Source organism: Callorhinchus milii, unplaced genomic scaffold, assembly GCF_018977255.1.
Source record: "Callorhinchus milii isolate IMCB2004 unplaced genomic scaffold, IMCB_Cmil_1.0 Scaffold8, whole genome shotgun sequence".
Classification (NCBI taxonomy): domain Eukaryota; kingdom Metazoa; phylum Chordata; class Chondrichthyes; order Chimaeriformes; family Callorhinchidae; genus Callorhinchus; species Callorhinchus milii.
In genome coordinates, this window is record NW_024704749.1 from 20009179 (window position 1) to 20014542 (window position 5364).

Consider the following 5364-nt stretch of genomic DNA (forward strand, 5'->3'; position numbering starts at 1 on the left):
AACCGATTGCAACTTGTAGCAACTTGTTTTATTTAGGATTATTCTTTAATCGAGAGTGAAAATCCAGTTCAGCTTTTTCTTTTGCAACATGTCTACACATCTGTGCATTACATGTATCCACAGCTCGTGTGTTTAGGGGCAACTCTGGGCTGTTGGCTCGTCTCGTAGGGATGTGCATTGGGTCAAACTGAATGGGGAACAAGTAGTTTATTAGAGGGTTTCTCAATGGGACCCAATCTAACACCTCGTGGTGGAAATGACAGGTAATAAATATTACTACCAACACACACACACACACACACACACAGCTGATTGACAGTCACACACACACACAGACACAGACACACACACACAAGAGAGAGTTTAGACTTTCTGTACCTGTCTCCAAATTCCTCACATCGACCTTGTGGGACACCTGTATCTCTCTCTCTCTCTCTCTCTCTGTGGCAGTGTCTTGCAATCCGTCAAGTTCCCTTTCACTCTCTCTGTCTCTTTCACTCACTCACTCACACACTCACTCACCCCTTGTTTTTTAACCCGCCCTGATTTTTCAATCTGATAATTTTTTTTTTGGGTCCTGCAAATCTGTTTTCTAGGGGGAGAGACAGACGTCAACCAATAGGGAAATTAAGAAGTACAGGAGAATTTGCCTATAGACACAGAGGTTGAAATCCACACACACACACAGAGAGAGAGAGACAGAAATAAAGAAGGAAAGAAAGAAATAGAGAGATACAGCAAGAGAGAGAGAGACACAGAGACAGAAGGAGAGAGCTATAGAAAGAGAGTGACAGAGAGAGATAGACAGAAACAGTGAGAGACACACAGAGAGAGAGAGAGACAGACAGACAGACTGACAAGACAGACATAAAGAGACAAGGATGGGAGGAAAAAACACAGGGATAGAAAGAGAGAGACAGACTGATAGAGGAGAGAGAGCAAGAAAGAAAGAGACAGAGACAGAAAGATTCAGACATATAGGTAGGGACATGAGGAACAACCTGACAGACAGACAGACAAAGACAGACAGTCAGAGACGCAAAACCCAGATTCCCCCCTCACCCCCTCCTCCTGCCCCCCAGATCTGGTCAAGAATCACTCATATTAGGAGTAAAAAGTACAAAGCCGCGGAAGCTAGTTTGGGGAAATTTTTGGAAAACTTAACACGGTTTAGAGGATTGGGATGTTTAAGGCTGTGTGTGACTATCTGTCTGTCTGTCTGTCTGTCCATTGCTCAGTGTTGGCAGTTCTTTCCGAACCTTGACACAGACCCGCTCCACCAGGCTGAAGCTCGGTTTAGCTTTGGTTGACAGCTTTGGTGTGTTACTGTCAGTGATGTGCAGCTCTTCTCTGTGCCTCTGACGATGGGAGTTATTTTTGTCCAAACGACTTTTTTTTTCTGTTGCATTTTTTTTTGTGGAAGATATCATGTACTTTTTAAATTCCACCTTGTTTAAACTTGGGCTGCCTTTCACAGATACAGGAGCGGAACTCTTATCTGAAGCGGGCAGAAAGGGACTGAGAGTGCAAACTGCCCAGCTTCACACAAACACAGGGAGAGAGAAAGAGACAGGGGGCAGGGAGGAGAGGGAACCACAGAGTAACTGCGTGTAGAGGAGGGAGGGAGGGAGGGAGGGAGGGATGGGGGAAGAGGAGGGAGTTGAGTGAGTGAGAGAGAGGGTATGTACACTGCACATGGAAACCACTGCACATGGTAGTCCTGGGACGTCCTCCCGACGTGAAAGGCGCTATATAAATGTAATCTTGTTGTTGTATCTGAAATACGCTGACCTGTGTGTCATTACCAACCCACTGAGTGATGTGAAATGCTCGGTAATCTGAGAACTAAAGGAGCAATAACTATTAATGAAACACACATTCTCACACTCACTGTCACCATCAAACACACCCTCGCACACACTCTCAAACATACAAATACACAGCCAGACTCACTCACACACACACAGATTCTCTCACACATTCATACAAACACTCACACACAGATAGGGCTGGGGTTAGGGTTGCGGTATAGCACACTAGTGTCTTTAATGGGGACCTTCCCGGGTGATCTCTAATGTGAGCAAGTTATTATGGACAGAGATTTTAGCTGTGAGATTTAGTCAGTGACGCTTCATCATTTCCATACTCAGTGTTTTGCCAACCGTTTCCAGAACAGTTGTAAACAAATCAGGAGAACATTTGAAGTTACTTCCAATGCAAATCAGCTTAGGAAACAAGCAGACAGAGAGGCGCGGGAGAGAGAGTGGGAAGAGAGAGAAAGAGCCTGGATAAAGAGTAAGAATAGAGAGGGAGAAAGATATAGAAAATGGAGAGAGAGAAAGAGACTGGAAGGAGAGAGTTTGAGAAGAAAGGATGGTGAGGACCACGAGAACACATCCGTGTATACTTGCAGCAACAACAACTTGCATTTACATGGGGTAGCGTCCTGGAGCGCTTCACAGTGGCGGAGTCTGACACCGAGCCGGGGGAGAGGGAAGGGGAGGGAAGGTGACCGTTAGCACGAACAAAAAAGGAAAGTCTTTAGGTGGGATTTGAAGGGAGGGAAAGTATTCTTGCATGAGAGATATAATCAAAAAATAAAGCGGAAAAGAACAGAGACAGAGCTAGGAATGAGAACAGGGTGCAGAGTGTGTCTGTGTGTGAGAGAGAGATACCAAGAGAGACAAGAAAACAGGAGAGACTGATTGACGCTGAGCCAGGGTGAGGGCGGATGTGACTGTAAGGACAGTCCAGGAATAGGGTCTTCAGGTATGATCTGAGGATGGGCAAAACGGAGGGATTGAGGCAGGGAGTTCCAGAGGCGGACATAGTGGCTGAAAGGAGGGGATGAGGGAAGGGCAGAGGAGTGGGTGCGAGCAGGTCGGTGAGGTAGGGAGGTAACAGGGTTTTGAAGTGATTTGCAGGTGAGTCGATTTATTCCGTGCCAAGGAACCAGTGGAGCCTGGCAAGACCGGGGTGATAGCGGCGCTGAGTTTGGTGAACTGATGGAAACGGATTGAATTGATGAAACGTAAAATATAATTCCAACTTTTTCTGAATTCACCAACAAAGCCAACAGCTGCCTTGTCATTATAGTGATCACAGCGTCACCTGGTGGCTCACAAGCACAGAGCACATCGCTGATCTCTGGGTCAATGCATTTCATACAACAACAACAAGATTCCATTTATAGAGCGCCTTTCACGTCGGGAGGACGTCCCAAGGCGCTGGACAGTTGGGTCAGGACCGAAGCCTTGGGGGGGAAATGGTCAGGGTGAGGGGAGAGAAGGGAGGGAGCGAGGAGGGGGTAGAGAGTCGAGAGTGGAGCTGAAGGCTCGGTCGAAGAGCAAGGTCTTGAGACCGGCCTTGAAGGAGGAAAGGGAGGAGGCGGCGAAGGCACTGGGGGATGGAGTTCCAGAGCCTCGGGGCTGAGAGGCTGAAGGCCCGGCCACCGATGATAGGGCGGTTGGGGCGGGGGATGTGGAGTAGACCGGAGCCAGAGGAACGGAGGGTACGGGCAGGTAAGTCGGGGGATAGTAGGTCGGAGAGGTAGGAGGGAGCAAGGCCGTGAATGGCCTTGTAAGTGAGGATGAGGATCTTGAATTCACATTTATAAAGCTCTTTTCATGTTGGGAGAATGTCTCAAAGAGCTCACTGGGTACCTGAGCTGGGAGTGGGAGCCAAAAGGAGAGGGAAAAGATGACCAAAACCACGCACAAGGAGGTACATCTTTTGGCTGTACAATCCAATTTGATTTGCAAAGTGTTTTGAGATGTTTATTTTTTACACGAAAGGCACTGTGTAAGGTTCTTATTATAAAATAAAAAGGGAATCGATGTGCAGTTTATTTCTTGCTGATCTTGAAAGCTGATTGCTGCTGCTACTGCTCTGCTCTCTGGCTTCCCCTCTCCACCCTCCACAAGCTCCAGATCATCCAGAACATGGCCTCATCCTCTACCCGCCCCATCCTCGCTCAGCTCCCACCGGCTCCCTATCGCCCAGAGCAACAGCTTTGAGATCTTCGTCTCACCTTCACCCGTTCCATGGTGGCTCCCCACTTCACCTCTGCCATTTCCTGTGACCCTGCTTGCCAGCCATTGCCTCCATGGTGCTAACTCCAGCCAGCTTCATTTCCTCGGCCCCACTTTTGGCGGAGTGAGCCATCAGCCATTTGACCTTCCGTCTCTTCAGACATTCTCTTCTCCTCGCCCCCAAATCTAAACCCATCTAAGGATCTATCTTTGATTTCACCTCCAGCCACGTATTCAATGTAATCCCTCCCAGCTCAGGCTCCCCCACTCAGTCTTTGTAAAGTATTTTAAGAAATTCTCCTGATGCGAAAGATGCAAATTCTTATTATTGTTGTTGCCAGTTCACTGGCAGTAGTTGCAGAACTATACAAGCACTTTTCATCTCGGTGCGGTCTGCCTTATGATTTCGGCCGGTGGAAAGGGACTGTCCTGGTGTTGCTTTTTCAGTGAGATCGAGTCACTCTTCCTGCTTTTTCCAGGTTCGTATCCCCCCTCTTCGACCCAAATCTAGCGGTAAATTTCACACGAATGGACAATTAGCTCATCACGTTGCTGTTTACGGGAGGTCCAAAAAAAAAAAATGCGGTCGCTCAATCCACGACTGTTTGTGGGACGCAGTTGGGGAGCCGCCGCGTTTCGCCGGCAGAGTACAGTCAGTGCGCTTCACGGCGTATCCCTTGAAGCGCCGTGAGAGCCGACGTCCCGGACGAGGCGGCGGCGCCGTCGATGACGACGACATCAACGCCAATCGTCGCGTTCGATAAACAGCGCCCGATCCCGTCTTCGAGACGTCCCGAGAAGCGCTTCGCGGGATACGCCGCCGCCGCACGCCGCCGAGCGTAGTGACTGTGCGTCGCGTGGACGAAGGAGCCACGTCGGGCGCGAGGACGGCCGCCCGCGACGTCGGCTCTGCCTCGATCCTCGGCGGCAGCAAACAACAACAACAACAACAACAACGTGCACTTTATCCCCTCCCCCTCCCACCCCCTTCCCCTCCCACCCCCCCCTCCCCCGGAAGGCGTTGGTGACATTGATTTGAAGGGGATTGACAGTTGGCTGTTTACCAAAGGGTGCAATGACGTCATGCGAGCAGCGGCGGGTCCTTCGGGCGCTTGGGCGCAGGCGCGCCGCGGGCACCTGCAGTCACGCGCAACCGCCGCGCGGCACCCGGAGTCCGTGTATCCCTCCGCTCAGCTGTTTAAACACTCCCCCCCCCCCCCCACACAAAAAAAAAGGCATTTAAATTCTTTAAAAACTCCTCCCCCCCGAGGCTTCAATGCAGCGAGAGAGCCGTTACGCAATCGGGAGTTGGTGCAAAGTCTTCGGGGGGGGG

General features: G+C 50.0%; 1 protein-coding gene across 1 annotated transcript in view; it reads right to left on the reverse strand.

The window, feature by feature from the left end:
- Nucleotides 1-707, reverse strand: part of LOC103184682 (growth factor independent 1B transcription repressor) — a 29168-nt gene extending 28461 nt beyond the window's left edge. The window contains exon 1 of the mRNA XM_042337421.1: nucleotides 379-707. The gene's annotated coding sequence lies outside the window, so the exon portion shown is untranslated. The remainder of the gene's footprint in view (nucleotides 1-378) is intronic.
- Nucleotides 708-5364: the final 4657 nt, after the last annotated feature.